Genomic DNA, 17,720 nt, shown 5'->3' on the forward strand with positions numbered 1-17,720 from the left:
ATAACGCAAATTTGGTTACATACACACACACACACACACACACGGAGAGAGAGAGAGAGAGAGAGAGAGAGAGAGAGAGAGAGAGAGAGAGAGAGAGAGAGAGAATGTGCTCATCGTTATTGATATTGTATAAATCCACAGGTTATTCGTTTTTATTTGTCTTGCGCAGCGCCGTCGTTGGTAATAGTCTCGTACAATACGTATATGTGATGTGTTGACGTAACGCTGTCACGGATTAACTGAATCTTATTAAGGGTAGGCTCCACTTTGGAGGGGTCCCGATTGTAAAAGATCGTAAAAAATATTTGCCAAAAATACACTAATCAAGACAGGCTAATGAAATTATCAGGCATTATTAGCACTATAATAACGCATATTCTCTGTGAGTTTTATCATCCTACAGGGAAAATTAATGATTTTATTAAAAAAAATGTGAAAAAATGCAAAAATTCCGGGCCCCTCGTACTGAAGGTTATTTGGTGATTGGTGAGAAACTACAGTCTTGAATAGAAATTCGGTGTGAGAGAATGTTGGTATATCCACCTGGAACATGCACAAAAAAAATTATCAAAATAGAACAGTAAATAAGCACGTACCATCAAAAAAAAGAGCAACAACTTCAGGTAAGTTCAGCGAAAGCCCCGGCGAAATCGCAGGCTATAGCTAGGAAGAAATATTCAGGAAAAATTCAAATCTCGATTTAGGGACAAAACCTTTTGAGAGTTTGTAGTTATTATTTCACTGATAGCCTAAAACATCTAAAAATTATATTATTTAGGACAATCAAAGAAAACCCACCTCAAAAAAAAAAAAAAAAAAAAAAAAAAAAAAAAAAGGGTGGGGGTGGTTTTTTTCTTTGATTGTCCTAAATAATATAATTTTTAGATGTTTTAGGCTATCAAGTGACATATTAACTACAAACTCTCAAAAGGTTTTGTCCCTAAATCGAGATTTGAATTTTTCCTGAATATTTCTTCCTAGGTATAGCCTGCGATTTCGCCGGGGCTTTCGCTGAACTTACCTGAAGTTGTTGCTCTTTTTTTGATGGTACGTGCTTATTTACTGTTCTATTTTGATAATTTTTTTTGTGCATGTTCCAGGTGGATATACCAACATTCTCTCACACCGAATTTCTATTCAAGACTGTAGTTTCTCCCCAATCACCAAATAACCTTCAGTACGAGGGGCCCGGAATTTTTGCATTTTTTCACATTTTTTTTAATAAAATCATTAATTTTCCCTGTAGGATGATAAAACTCACAGAGAATATGCGTTATTATAGTGCTAATAATGCCTGATAATTTCATTAGCCTGTCTTGATTAGTGTATTTTTGGCAAATATTTTTTTACGATCGGCACCCCCCAAAGTGGAGCCTACCTTAAACCGAGATAGTGCAGTTCCTGTTGGTAAATGGCAATCATTCTGTACGCTTAGCGCTATCGTGTGAATAAGAAAGTCACCAAACACGGCAGGTTTTTATGTTACAAGCGTTTCAGGCTCGTTTCTATTTTTTCTTTGTAGTAATGCTGTCATTCTTTCGTCCTTGATAGTTTAATAGCAAGTGCATAAACGCAAATTTCCAATGTTATAGGCAGTGTGCTCTAAGGAAAGGCTTGCTTTGCTAAGGGCCATTTATTTAGTGCTGTAAGAAGTTTTCACCAACGTAAATTAACAAAAGACACTTGAATAAAACTAATCCTTTTTTCAAACTGGAGATAATCTTAAAGGTTAGGTTGTATAATTTAACACTTTTATCCAGTTAATGCCGGCACTCACTTTTATATAGAACACAGTTATGTATATATATATATAAATATATATATATATATATATATATATATATATATATATATATATATATATATATATATATATATATTATTGAAATAGTAAATAAATACACACGCACACACATAGGCTATCTATCTATCTATCTATATATATATATATATATATATATATATATATATATATATAATATATATAGATAGATAGATAGATAGATAGATAGATAGATAGATAGATAGATAGATAGATAGCCTATGTGTGTGCGTGTGTATTTATCTACTATTTCAAAATGTCCTAAATGTTGTTATTGAAATTATACAGAGCAGTAGCAATAGTGAGTGTTTTATAGTTTATGTTCATATATATATATATATATATATATATATATATATATATATATATATATATATATATATTGTATTCTTTTATTTATGCTATCACATCTTAACTGATTTTACAAATGATCCTGTGACATAGCTAGAGTGCAATCATTTCTATTTGCAAAAAGTATGGTTAAGATTATATTTCATCACTATTCTGATGCAACAAAGCAACTTCTATTATGCATTTTCTCTACTTTCTAGATATTGTCTTAGTCCAAGTCACCTTCCCGAACATCAATTTTATATCATGCAACCTTCTCTTTCAAGTAGGAAACGTCAAACCACTGATGACACACAAAGCACTGTAGACTATGAAAAAGACATATGGTTAGATTCTGATGAATCTGCTGGTGAAACTGATTCAGTTGACAGCGACAGGGGAAGCTTAGGTATTACAGCATCAGTGGCACAAGGAACATCATGTATTCTAAAAGCCTCTGAACAAAAACATTCAGTTGTAGGACCTGACGACATAAGCAAAGGAAGAACAGAGTCCAACTCAACCATCACAGGTCACTTTCCCTTCAACAAGGTTTGGGAAAAAGCATCGTGCCTCTAGGTCAGCATGGTATGATTCACGCAAATGGCTTGAATATTCTGTTAGTCAAGATGCTGCTTATTGCTTCTGCTGCAGGATGTTCCCTTCCCCTAATAAACCTCCATCTGAAATTGCATTTACAACTACTGGATACCGTCAATGGAAAAAAACCAATGAAAAAGAGGCTGGGTTTGCTCAGCATCAGCGTAGTGATTATGTGGATAGTCCAAATAAGGGCAAATTCTTGGAGATCTTAGAGTTGTTAAGTGAAAATGATGATATAGTGAAAACTCGACTGAAAGGAAAAAATAGAGTTAAATACACCAGCCCAAAAATTCAGAATGAAATTTTTGCTCTACTGGCCCAAATGATTCGGGAGAAAATTTCAGAAGAACTGAGTTCAAATACCTACTTTTCAGTCATGATTGATGAGTCCAGGGATATCAGTAAGAAAGAGCAATTATCAGCAGTTGTTCGCTATGTGTACAAGAACAATATACATGAAGAAATCTTGGACTTTGTTTGGCTTCACAACCTTAATGCTAAATCACTTAAAGATAGTTTGTGTACGGTTCTGAGATTGTGTTCAATTGATCCCAGAAACTGTGTAGGGCAGACATATGATGGTGCTTCTGTAATGAGTGGAATGAATCGAGGAGTTCAGCGGCTGGTACGTGAAGAGTTAGCACCACAAGCAGCTTACATTCCCTGTTATAATCACAGACTGAATCTCATTATTGTTGACAGTGTCAGACCAGTTCGACTGGCTGACTCTTTCTTTAGTTTGCTAGAAGAGATTTATACATTTATGTCCTCACACACACACCAGATGAAAATTATCTTGCAAAGCAAAAGGAATTGTTTCCTAATAAGCAATTTAGATCTCTGAAAAGGCTTAGTGATACAAGATGGTCTTGTCAATATCTATCACGTAAGGTTCTTGATACCTTTCCTGCTGTCATAAGTACCCTTGAAGAGATTTCTTCATCCCAGTGCCACACAGGCAAGCGTGCACATGTTGCAAGAAGTTTATTAATGAACATTAATTTTGCATATATATTATGCTTAGTGATGTTCACCCACATTTTACACAAAACGAAGCTTGTCAGATATGCTTCAGTCACCGTCTTTAGATCTGTCAGCAGCTGCCCAAATGATTGATGCTATCCAGCAGGAATGAAAGAATGAGCGCTCAGAAAAAGCTTGGCATAGCATTTGGGAGAAGGCAATTGCGATGTCCCAGACACAAAATATTGAGGTTTCACCTGCCAAGCACAGAATACTTAAATTACCGAGGCATCTAAAGGAGCTGTTGTCTTGGAAACAACTGGACATAGAGAAGTGTGTAAGCATGTGGAACAGGAAGGACACAAAAATACACTCTATTATCCAGTAATGGACAAAAGGCTACTAACTGAAATTGAGTCAAGATCTGATGATGCCAACAAATCCCTTTTCCATTCAATATCATCTCTTGATCCTTCCCCCCTATATTTTTACAGCAGGACCAGTTGGAGACAATGGCAGCTAAGTATAATGTTGATCTTGAATTCTTAGATGTTGAGCTGCGACAAGCAAAACGATTAGTAAAACGTAAACAAACTGATGGGGTTAAAATTGCCAACATTGTGGATTTGACAGATTTTATTGTTCCTTTTAAAGATGCATTTCCAGATTTGTACAAAATGTTAATCATTGCTCTTGTATTACCACCAACATCTGCATCTTGTGAGCGAAGCTTCTCCACTAAGACACATAAAGAACTACCTCAGGAATTCTATGTGTGATCATAAATTGTCCGGTGTATCGGCAATTGGAATCCACCAGGACAAGCCAACGAATATCGATATGGAAAGGGTTGTTGATATTTTTGCTAGGAAACATAATAACAGAATGATGCATCTGCATCATTCTGTTATTACTGCTATTAATTAAATGATTAGGTTCAATAATCAAGTAACCAATTGTAATGGAATCTTATATAATTCAACTAAAGTCGTTAATTTTAGCAATAAAATGACTTAATTTCTTTGGATCTCACTGTTTAAACATATCATAGAAATAATTCCAATATATTTTTTTTCTTTATTACAATAAGCAAGTGTTACTTTTGATTATCTTAATTATATTTTGCTTACATACCAAGTGGTTTTATTTCATTGCCAAACCATTACTTATAATATCTAATTTGGATTACAAGTGTGGTCAGAGGTTCATAATTTGTACTGAAAAAAAATATTTGAGCAAGTTTGTTATATAAAAATGTGATTCACAAATTAGTAGGCTTAAATATTTTAAAACAACCTTAATATCTTTCCGCATGATAAAAAAAAGAATGAGTATTATAATTTGTGCATGCCCAGTGGCCCCCCCTCACCATTAAGAGACTCCTAGTTACGCCGCTGGTATTAGGGAACTTAAAGTCACAAATGTGTGTGACAAAATTCACACGCACCCAAATAAAGCCATAGGTTTAATTTAATATCGAGGTCTCTCTACCCTGGGAGTAACTTTCACCCAAAGGAAAATCGTATTATAATCAAGTGCTTCCCCCAGCACTTGATCAATTCCCCTTGGGTGTGTTATTCCTCGGCTAGAGAACTCGGTATTAAATTATAACTGTGGCTTAATTTCTGAGTTTGTATATGAGTGGAAACGTCATTTATACAAGTGTGACTTTAGTTTGCCGATTATGGCAAACGTCAAATGTCCTAGAAAAATAAATAGAAAATACAAAAAGTGGATTGTGTCACCAGAAAAAAATATATGCAATAAAGCACAAACCCTTAAAAAAGGAAAAATATGGACTGTATGCCCTTAAAAAAAAAAAAAAAAAAAAAAACTTTAAAAAGAATAATAAAAATGCAAAAGGTGGAATGTATATCCTCATAAAAAATAAATAAAAAAAGTAGCAAGTGTGTAAAAGACGAAATTCACACACGCAAATTAAGCCACAAATAACGTCTAATATCAAGGTCTCTATACCTTTCAACCAAGGGAAATTATAATTTGTGCTTCCCCCAGCACTCAATTAAATTTTCCTTGGGTGAAATAAATTCCCAAGGAAAAGAGACTTCGATATTAGACGTTATTTGTGGCTTAATTTGCGTGTGTGAATTTCGTCACTTACACACTTGCTACTTTTTATTTATTTATTGGATGACATAGACGCCATCTTTTGCAACTTTATTATTTTTGAAAGGTTTTGTGTTTTAAAATGCGTGTGTGAATTGCCATATTTGCATAACTGATTGCAATTCAGCCCACACTGCAGAGGTGCCCAAAAACGGCCCAATGGAAAGACTATATGTAATAGCCTTGTTTTTTTTTTCTTTTTTTCTAAGATGAAATTGACTTTTCCTTCAAACTCAACATAACGCAGCCTAATGGCAAGCAATTGGTGACTCTGCATGAAAAACTACCATATTTGCGCAGTCGATTGCAATTCGGCCATATTGTAGGGCTGCCCAAAAGTCAAAGTCCTGCTGACTCCCAAAACACAACCAACCTCACCATTCAGGCCATTTTTGGACACCCCTGCAATATGCTGAATTGCAGTCAATTGTGCAAAAGTGGCCACTTTCCATGCATAGTGACCAGTTGCTTGCCAATTAGGCTGCGTTACTTTTAGTTTGAAGGAAAAGCCCACTTGACCTCCAGAAACACCCAAACTCCCAAAGTCTGGTCTAACTTGTTTGAGATGAACTTATCTGATCGCAGGCATACTTCGGTAACAGGCATAATCTATGTCTGCTAAAAACCACATTGTCATTTTATAAGTAAATATTAAATATAAAACATTTGAAGTTATTAAATTCTCGTTCTGTCAAAAACAACAAATGGACGGCTTATAACTTGTTCGTAATGGCTGAGGTTGCCATCATTGGGTTGCAAACCTCTTTTAAAGCCTTGTTTTCCGGCTGATTTTGAGTTGATCACGGAACCACAAACTTTTAGGCCTATAAACCGGTCTCTAGCGTTAATGAATTTAGGCCCATGACAGAGCTGCTTACACTGCTAGTCAATTAGCTGGTTGATTGAATATATAGAATTAAGGCCAAAAGCCAAACACTGGGACCAATGAGGTCATTCAGCGCTGAAACGGAAATTGACAGTAAATAGGTTTGAAAGGTGTAACAGACGAAAACCTCACAGTTCCGCTATGAATCAGTTATCAGGGGAGGGTGAACAGTAAGATTGAAGAAGGAGAATATACAAGCACAACTGAAACCCACAGAATGTCTCTTGCAACAATGAAAGGGTAGTTGCAAATTCGTCAGACTTGGGAAAGCAAAAACAATATACAACCGAATACAAAATTAGTAGCTATATGAACATTACTTTCACAATTTTTTTAATATACACAAAATCATTCTTACCAGACGTTTTGATTTAGCAGATGAAGGGGTTGATGTAAAGTAGCAAATAATGTATTTTATAATCACTAAAAAACTTTCTCAATTTTTGTATATATTAGGTAAACAGAATATTAACTAAATGGTAAAGAACGTGGCTATTGCTCCGTGTTATTGGAAAAGACAGTCAATAGAAGTTGAAAGGCTTGACAGGATTCTAGATTTCCCCGGGATGCAAGATTATGTAGTAAGAGGAAAATAACAACGACTTAAAATGAACGTAAACTTTTCCTTGTAGCTAATAAGGGGAGAGAAGCATACAACACGGAAAGCTTACTTGTACAGCCATACACAAATTTAGAATTGCCGCGGGTATTAAAAAAATTTATAGTGAAAACAGCATGGAAAGAATTGTTAGCAACCACGAAATTTTGAACATCAAGTCTCTCACCAATTCTACTGGTTAACCTTGCAAATCACTGAAAAAGAGAACTAAGAAAATGATAACATATAACAAGATCATAATGAAATAAGAAAATAAACCTTATATATGATGTGGAAAAAGAGGAAAAAGAATGAGAGCTCAACAATTAAAAATAACTCTTAAGATTAAGAAGCGCCGTTGTAAAGGCATTGCCTCGATCCATAACCATAATAATATTATCAGGTACTCATATATGATATAGATATAATAATCATGAAATTAACTGGAAAGGCGCCAAATAATTGTTAATTCTAAAGATACTTAAGAAACTTTGGTGAATGTGTAAGCAGTACAGATCTTAGTGAGAAAAGTTACGCCAAGTCCAAGTGACAACAACACAATACACTTGTTATTTTCCATCAGATGAACAGTGCTCTCATTTCTTAAAATTCTACACACTCATGTTTCACTCACTCACACACACACACACACACACATATAATATATATATATATATATATATATATATATATACATTTTCCATTTCCTTATATTAATTTCGTCAGCCAACAAACAATTCCTGAAAATTATTTTAAAGATTGCAGTCTTTGTGATGGGGTTTTCCGCTAATACGGAGCAATGTAAACAATCACGATTAACAGTTCCGTCTTGTGTATGTGATTAATGAATATAATACATGTGATTATGACGGTTTGATTGATAAAACACATATCACCTTGCTCTAAAGAAAGCTGTCTAGGCCGATTGTAGTATTGTGTTATGAATAAATCACGATAGACTGTAATGTTATTCCGAAACAACCAAAAATATTAAATCATTATCCTGTTTGCTCGGAATCGTGTGTGTGTAACCTTTACGGTGTGAACTCAGCGATTCCTTACAAGTTTACTGTTTACAGCCTAATTTAAGGTAAGTAATTATTGAATACAGTATTTCAGGGTGTGGATGTTATTACTGCAATTTGCCCTAAAGGTGTACGTAATTCTGTGTTATGTTAGCGGAATTCTTAGAATTAGGAAAATTTTGTTTCCAAGATACCTACCTACCTACTAGTAGTAGGTACGTAGTAGGTACTAATGCCTAAGTTGTTTAGGGTTGGTAGTAATCTGTCATACATACCTAGGTAGTAGCTATAGTAACAGACAATCTCGTGATAGCGACAATTTGTATCGTGGGTCCTCGTATAGTGATCAGACATCTGTTAATGAAATATATATACCGAATATTGTTTTATACTACTACCTACCTAGGTACCTAGTAGTAGATACCTAACACTCATCCCATGACATCGTACTTCTTGTAGGCATAGGAAACATTGGGAACCAAAGATTTTGTTAGGGGAAATAGTAGGGGTAGGAAGGGTAATGAAATATAAAGTTGCTTCGTTAGTATAAATTAATCTAGGTTTCCTAATCCTATCTTAAGAAGCTTTGGCCCTCTGAGAACCTTTCGTGGAGCCTATGATTGATGCAACTTAGGCTACCTAGGTAGTACCTAACAAAATACTAGATTAGTATATGGGTACATCCATAGCCTAACCTAATCTAGATCACCACATCCTTTAAAAGTTTGTGTTTCAAACTACAAGGGTAAATCCTAACCGGTCTTAGTAAAGCCTAGGTGCCCCATCCTATCTGACAGACAGTCGCCCACACCCATGGACTCCTACAGCTGCCCTTGCTAAAATGTTTGGCAGTGCTATTCTCAGGGATGTATCCTAAGCTAATTTTTTTTCTTCATTATTATTTTAAACCTTACTGAATATAGTTTAGATCTTGCAGAAAAGTGAAAAAAAGTCTTTGATCCTCTTCCACTCACTGACTTGAATTGATACAGACTTTTCAACGGTAGCTCTTTGGTTGTGTTATTCCTTTCTTCAGCTTGCATTGTGTAAAGTACTTGTATCCTTCACACATATGAATAAAATAAGTGCATTTCAACATGTCGTCTGAATACAGTTATATGACAATTTTTTGAAATTCCATGTTGAGGCATTCTTATGAATTATTTAACATATTAAATGTACTAATGGTCTTCAATGTCAATTTCTTTCTACACTGTGTAAGCTCTTTCTTAATGATTTTAATATAGTTTGTGGTACTTCTTGTTTTAATAGTGGACGTAGTTTGTGGTTAAAAGTTGTTTCAAATTATTGTTGCTTTTTTACTTCATGCATTTGACCATGGTCCTATATTTACTTAAGTTTGCAGTGGTATGCTTCTGCTCTGTATCGATTAGTTTTTATCATGTTCTCATATTTCAGTAGTTTTGTTCTTTATTAATTGAATGTTCAAAGGGTGGCATTTTATTTATGAGCAGTTTAATATTGTATTTTTGTTTCTGCTTATTTGTACATTTGGCATAATATCATGTTGTTCATGGACCTTGGCAAAGAATAAACATGTCTTATCCAAATTATTTAGGAATCATATATCTGTGATACCTTTCAAAAAGCCTAGCTCAGAGATAATTGTAATGATGGGAAGAACTGTGAATTGGTTGTATGCATTAAGAACCATTACGTGGTTTAAAAATATTTTTGTCATTCAGGGATTTTGTAATTTATGTCGCCTACTATACTCTGTTTTTTCCATCTGTCCACCGGCCTGTGGTGTTTGCGTATGGTAACACTGTATCGCGGGCTTTAGATAGTTACATTCAGCTTGCATTCAGCAATAACAACAATATCCTATTTCGAATATTAACGGTGTAACTCGCTACAGTAAATTATTAAAACACTTTTCAGTTGCAAATGTACACCCAGCTATCCTTTTAATTACCTAAAACTTACACATAGCGTAACTATCTAAACCCCGGGACGCAGTGTTACCATATGCACACACCACAGGCGGGTGGACAGATGGAAAAAAACAGAGTATAGTAATGCAATAGGCTTGGAGGAGAATATGCAAATTTTAATATGAAAAGGAAACTAGGATTTGAGGTAAATAAATCTTCATTTGTATGATTAGTACATTCAGCAATATGTACATTACTTAAAATAAAGGATAACTTCTTACTGATATGAGATCAAGAAGTGAATTATGTTCTAAGAGATCAAAATAAAACAGTGACTTTTTCTTTTAATTATGACATATCATATTTCAATTCATGTCAGTAACGATTGTTGGTCAGCATCGCCAAAACTACACTGATTATTATAGAATTCGATTAAATATTTAAGTAATTCTTGTACATGGGCGATCATAGACCTGGATTACTAACTATAGTACTACTCAACTTGGATAAATCATAACTGCAGCATAATCTGGTTTGGTTGCGTAATGGTTATTGAAGGTAATTGCTGTGAAGTGTATGTGCATGTGGAATTTCATAATTGCCCCAAGATATTTGTGTATATGCCTTCAATGTGTGAGAGAATCTTGCTGTTTAATTTTGTAGTTTTCTTTAGCAAATGAATTATTATGCGATACTCCAAACTGCTGATGCAGGGAAAAATCATAATAGCAACCCAAATAAAAATTTTTTTTTGTATTATTCCTTTTTCAAGTAAGGGACCTTGAACCATTGGTCTTTAATTAATTGTTTTTTTATTTTAAGAACTGTGCATAATAGACAGAATTTTAGTTCAGCCATAACTTAATGCATTAGTACTACATATTTTTAGAGGCTTTTGGCATATACAGAGATCGTAATTGTATCCTACACTGTACTTCATTTTACTTTCCTTTCTCATTTGATTTCTTATTGATGCAACCATTTTTCCACTTAATTTACCGTTGTTAAGATTTTATGCCAAACTACCGCTTTGATTTTTATGGTGTTTTGTATGAGTGAATTTAATGGTGACTCCGTAATATAATTTGTTGTTTGTGTGTTAAAACACAGGTTGGTTGCAATTTAGTCCTTGTACACTGTAACATTGAGGATAGAATTCTGCTGCTGATGGGAAACAAGCAACTTACCACTGTGAATACTGTTTGTCAGTGACTTTTTCTTTTAATTATGACATATCATGACTCAATTCGTTTCAGTAACATTTGCTGATCTGTATTACCAAAACTACACTGATTATTATAGAATTCGATTAAATATTTAAGTAATTCTTGTACATGGGCGATCATAGACCTGGATTACTAACTATAGTACTACTCAACTTGGTTAAATCATAACTGCAGCATAATCTGGTTTGGTTGCATAATGATTATTGAAGGTGATTGCTGTGAAGTGTGTGTATGTGCATGAGGACTTTCATAATTGCCCCAAAATATTTGTGTATATGCCTTTAATGTGTGAGAGAATCTTGCTGTTTAATTTTGTAGTTTTATTTAGCAAATGATTTATCATGTGATACTCCAAACTGCTGATGCAGGGAAAAATCATAATTAGCATAGCAACCCAAATCACATTTTTTCGTCTATTGTTCCTTTTTCAAGTAAGGGACCTTGAACCGTTGGTCTTTAATTAATTGTTTTTTTATTTCAAGAACTGTGCATGATAGACAGAATCTTAGTTCAGCCATTACTTATGCATTAGTACATAGTTTTAGAGGCTCTTGGCATATAGTACAGAGATCTTAATTGTAACCTACACTGTACCACATTTTACTTTCCTTTCTCATTGATTTGTTATTGTTGCAACTATTTTTCCACTTAATTTGCCATTGTTTAGATTTTATGCCAAACTACCTCTGTGATTTTTATGGTGTTTTGTATGAGTGAATTGAATGGTGGCTCTGTAATATATTATGTTGTTTGTGTATTGAAACACTGAATGGTTGCAATTTAGTCCTTGTGCACTGTAACATTGAGGATAGAGTTCTGCTGCTGATGGGAAACAAGTAACTTGCCAGTGATGAATACTGTTTGTCATCTTTTGACTGGTGTAGCTATTCCTTTTGATGTGTAAGGTGTTAACAGTGTCTTTTGAGTTTCACTTATTACAAGTGACTTTAACTTTACAAGGTGATATGCCAACAGAGTTCGTATTCCATCATGCCATAACTTTTCAAGGCACAGGCTTATAATTAAGACAGAGAAAAAATATATCAATCACTAATCAACCAGCTATGAAAAGTAAAGAGAATGGTGTCTAATGCACCTGTAACATTTTTTTTTTTATCACAGTTGTATTATTTGGTATTAATTTAGCAGTACAGATTCTGTTCAGCAGTGGGCAAGCAAAATATAAAATATCAAAAGTGATAGAAACATCGAGTTACATGTGAATTGGGTTTAATATGCATTAGTGATAATCTTGGGACAACAAACTCTTAGGTTCATGAATTGTCGTGTAGAATGGACAATGTCTGCTTTCACATAATCAGGAATGTGATGTAATACTCAACACAATGAACACGTATAAAATGGGAAGGAGTAGGCACTTTTTATTTATCAGTACATGTGTGAAGCAGGATGGAAATGGATATTGCCTTTCAGTTTGGAAAAGTGAGGGAGAGAAGAGGGTTATTTAGTGCTGTATATTTCTCATATCGTTTGTGTATTGATTGTGATATCCCTGTGTGTTACCCTCTGCGGTTGCCATATAGTTTCTTCTTTCATTGAAATTATGTTGTAAGGCTTGATTAAGTGTGCTATATCCTTGGGTGTTTGCAGTGCATTTCTTCATTGGCCTTTCATCCATAGTGATTGATGTGCATACATGTTTTCATGTCAGTGTACTCACGCAGTGCGCTGTAGGCATTACGTATTTAAGATTCTTTGCAATGTCCCTTTGAGCCCCTTTCATTCTTTTGACTGTAGTACTTCCATTCATATGCTCTTTCTTCAATCTTACTTTCCACCTTCTCCCAACTATGAGGTTTTTCCTCCTTTTACACCTTTAAAACCTTTTTAATGTCAATTTCCATTTCAGCGCTCAATATCCTCATAGGTCCCAGCGCTTGGCGTTTGGTCTAAGTTTTATATTCTGTTCCAATAATTGCTTCTAATTGCACTCTTGAATGACCCAAATTAATTTCTTGTGGCAAGGGAAACCATTTCTCTGCATTGTGTTAATGAAGGATTGGAGCCTTGTGGCTCAGTTGCAGATGTTTTGGTGTAGGCCAAGGGCGTCCCGAGTGTTGTCATTATTGCGTGACTGGATGAGGTGTTATTGCGGAAGGCCAGATTGCATCCATCCTTTTAAGTGTAAGTTGACGAGAGCGAGAAGAGAGAGAGAGAGAGAGATAGAGAGAGAAGGGGAGAGAGAGAGAGAGAAGAGAGAGAGAGAGAATTATATTTTGATTTTAGTAGTGCATTCATCGTACTAATGTTTTCATTTTAGTTTCAAGAGCAAACAGTCACTTGTCTTTTGCTTGTATACTCATCTTTATGTGTATAGCCATAGGACATTTGTTGGATGTGTAAATGTACGTTATATGTAGAAAATGGCGTGCATACATGTACGTGTACTTGTTTGAATGTATACTTGATATGCGTGCCCAAATACAGTAAAAATATTGAGTAATGTTTCATTTGATTGACGTGAAAGCTTATTGGATCCCACTCCTTACCTCCTTTTCCTTGACTCCTACAATCTTCTAAAAGTGAGTTATTTTATGATGTCCTTATTGATTAGCCTAATTCCGTACTTAAATTCGATCCTGGTGATGCTTCTTTCAAGTCTACGCTGGAAGAATTCAAGTGGTTGCTCATACTATCGGTACAAGCAAAGAGAAACAGCGGGGAATGAAAGGGAAAATGAATCATTACCTATTTAAGTGGAAGGCGAAGGCAGAGGCCATTGGGTGCTCGCGGGAAGGTCGACATTGCGTTGTAATGCGTTGCGTTTCATTAGGAAGTCTTCCGACAATTCCAGGAAGACGGTAGTACAGTATTGGTATTCAGAAGTGACCTCAGCCTCCTTAGTACATAAGTGATTCATGCTTCTCTGTGATTTAAGTTTTCATTGCTTCTTTGTTTATTCTCATTTTTTGTCACATTGCTGTGATCATTTCAGTGGTTTGTAGACATGATGTTTATTATGAGGAGAGAAGAGAGAAGAGAGGAGAGAGAGAGATCGAGAGAGATAGAGAGAGGAGGGAGAAGAGAGAGGAGGGGGAGGGGAGAGGAGGGAGAGAATGATGAAGGGGGGGAGGAGAAGAGAGAGACGAGAGAGACAATGTTGATTGCAAATTTTCATTGTTATTTTTTAAGTTACATTGTTGTGATGATACCGATGATTGGGAAATATTGAAGGAGAGAGAGAGAGAGAGAGAGAGAGAGAGAGAGAGAGAGAGAGAGACCTTCTTAGAGGATGAAGCTATGGGAGGGTTATTTTCTAGAGTTTAGACCTTGGGTAATCCGATTATCGTATTGGTTTAGTTTCCTTAAAACAACTTGTATGAGAAGTTTCATAATTCGAATACACATGTTATTCACGCGGTATCATAACCTGCTCTCTCGTTTGTACATTTTGAATAAGATAACAATACAACGGTTGTGTCGATAAGGTACTTTTGAACGAACCTCAGAGTAGTATTATTATCAGTGGAGGCTGAATTTTCACTGCGTCTGCCATAACTGATTAGCTTCATTCCGATCTTGCAAAGAGTGCGTTTTGTATTTCATCATTACTTATTTATGACTTAGTACATAATTGATTCATTGTAAAAGAAGAACCAGCCGTTAGTTTAATTAAATGTTCTGCTTTATCAAAACTTATTGTCAGACGTGATACGAAAACTGTCCTCTTAAGTTCACAATAATTCCTGTTCATTACCGTATTCATTCTGTCGCTGTAGTAAATACTAATGTATAAAAATGTTGGTAATGTGTAAATATTAACATTTCCTTGAAGAAAATATCGTTAGAGGTAAATGGAATGAAGTCACATTGAAAATTGCACTGTGTTGTTCCAGGCTTTTTGATCCTCCGATACATGTTGTAAGTCTAGTAGTTGTGTGTGTGTGTGTGTGTGTGTGTGTGTGTGTGTGTGTGTGTGTCACCGTTTGGCCCATTGATGTTGATATCAAGGAAAAGTTAAGTTCGAGTGCCTTGAGGACGTAATTTTCTCCTCCACTTGGAATATTTTAAAGTAATTTGTGAAACTGGTCACTGAATGTTCTTCATACAACACAATTGTTTAGAACGTGCTTGATACAGTTTCTATACACGGTATGTTATATTCTTGTTATATGACCCATACAAATGCGTCAGATGTCAAATGCATGATCGACCCCAGTAGCACTAGAGGGAACCTCAAATGAAAGAGAGAGTAATGCATTCCATGCTTTCACTTACTTTGTTGTTGATGTTGGGGTAGGCCTATGGAAAAGCCTAAATAGAGCCGAAAAAGGTGTTTCGCGTTAAGTCAAGGATACAGGATTTTTAGGATAGGATATTTATGACTTATTTATTAGAATGAAAGTGTAAAAAAATAAATAATGTGCATGTTAAACAGTACAGAACAATTATTTCTGATATAAAATGTGCGTATTTATTTTAATTTTCGTTGTTGAAACAACTTGTTATTTGACCGCAGATTTTAGCACGTGCCCCGAGTAAGTTGGAGGTCGGATCACGCCTTATTTATTTCGTTTTCTTTGTGTACTTTTCCACTTTATACAAAATGGATATATGCACACAATATATATATATTATATATATATATATATATATATATATATACTATATATACATATACGTATATGTGTGTGTGTATATATACTCTCTTCTGCTCTCTTGCTAACATTGGCAATAAAAGAAATCTTGTATTTCAATGAAGCTAGATAAACTTGGAATCAGTATGTCAATGTGATTTTGTATGCTGATTGTAGGATTCTCTTCTTTTTCCTGTTACATCGGCCTTTGTAAGAAGAAGAAGAAAAATATGGTAGAGAACAAAATTGGAAAAACGTTTTCACAGTTGCCCTGAGATATTATAACGCTTTTTCAGATTCTTGCTCTGGTTTCCCGATCGCTTAAGTAAGTTGTTGATGTTAAGCATTCACGTGGTAAGGCTACGATCAGTTATCAAAAAGAAACTATAAACAATATTGTCTATAACGTCGATGATATTGGCAGCAGTGATTCCACTTTGTAGTAGTGAGTCAGTGGCAGTCAGCTATCACAATAATTTTGATAAGCTACTCACTACGAAAATCTTTTATTATTATTATTATTTTTTTTTTTTTTTGCTCTATCACAGTCCTCTAATTCGACTGGGTGGTATTTATAGTGTGGGGTTCCGGGTTGCATCCTGCCTCCTTAGGAGTCCATCACTTTTCTTACTATGTGCGCCGTTTCTAGGATCACACACTTCTGCATGAGTCCTGAAGCTACTTTAGCCTCTAGTTTTCCCAGATTCCTTTTCAGGGATCTTGGGATCGTGCCTAGTGTTCCTATGATTATGGGTACAATTTCCACTGGCATATCCCATATTCTTCGTATTTCCATTTTCAGATCTTGATACTTATCCATTTTTTCCCTTTCTTTCTCTTCAACTGTGGTGTCCCATGGTATTGCGACACCAATGAGTGATACTGTCTTCTTGATTTTGTCAATCAACGTCACGTCTGGTCTATTTGCACGTATCCCCCTATCTGTTCTGATACCATAGTCCCAGAGGATCTTTGCCTGATCGTTTTCTATCACTCCTTCAGGTTGGTGTTTGTACCACTTATTACTGCAAGGTAGCTGGTGTTTCTTGCACAGGCTCCAGTGGAGGGCTTTTGCTACTGAATCATGCCTCTTTTTGTACTGGTTCTGTGCAAGTGCCGGGCATTCGCTTGCTATGTGGTTTATGGTTTTATTTTTCGTATTGCACTTCCTACATATGGGAGAGATGTTATTTCCATTTATCGTTCTTAGGACGTATCTGGTTCTTAGGGCCTGATCTTGTGCCGCTGTTATCATTCCTTCAGTTTCCTTCTTGAACTCTCCCCTCAGTAGCCATTGCCACGTGTCATCGCTGGCTAGTTCTTTAATCTGTCTCATGTATTGTCCGTGCATTGGTTTGTTATGCCATTCCTCTGTTCTGCTTGTCATTCTCCTGTCTCTGTATATTTCTGGGTCTTCGTCTACTTTTATCAGTCCTTCTTCCCATGCACTCTTGAGCCACTCGTCTTCACTGGTCTTCATATATTGCCCCAGTGCTCTGTTCTCGATGTTGACGCAGTCCTCTATGCTTAGTAGACCCCTCCCTCCTTCCTTTCGTAATATGTATAGTCTTGTCTGTATTTGCTCTTTGTGTATTGTCATATGTTTCCTCGTTTTCTGGTCTATGCTGCGAAGTTCTGCCTTCGTCC

This window comes from Macrobrachium nipponense, chromosome 4 (assembly GCF_015104395.2).
Source record: "Macrobrachium nipponense isolate FS-2020 chromosome 4, ASM1510439v2, whole genome shotgun sequence".
Classification (NCBI taxonomy): domain Eukaryota; kingdom Metazoa; phylum Arthropoda; class Malacostraca; order Decapoda; family Palaemonidae; genus Macrobrachium; species Macrobrachium nipponense.